Here is a 344-nt window from a genome sequence, read left to right as displayed (position 1 = left end):
AGCTTTCTTGGGTTGCCTTTACCTTCTCCAAGGAAGAGTAGAGGGAGTGTCCCAGGTCAGGGGACCTGGTGCTGCATCAGGACAAGGGAAATGCTCCCCTGCATGGAATCAGAGCAGCATCAGGCCTGGGTTGGAGTCCTTAGGGCCCCTTTGGGTTTGATGATTCCCTAGGGGGACGAGCAGGGCCCAGCATAGGCCATGCTCACAGTTGTGATGCTTTGCAGTGAAGGAGACAGAGCAAAATTAGCTCAGGGAAAAGGCACAGGGGCAAAGTCCAGGTGAAAACTATACACACGCTTCCAGGGTCATCTCCCAGGAAAGTCTCTCTCTCTCTCTGTTTCTCT

Source organism: Echinops telfairi, unplaced genomic scaffold (genome assembly GCF_000313985.2).
Source record: "Echinops telfairi isolate 266 unplaced genomic scaffold, ASM31398v2 ScPeMD7_7469;HRSCAF=8507_0, whole genome shotgun sequence".
Classification (NCBI taxonomy): Eukaryota; Metazoa; Chordata; class Mammalia; order Afrosoricida; family Tenrecidae; genus Echinops; species Echinops telfairi.
This window is presented reverse-complemented; position numbering follows the sequence as displayed.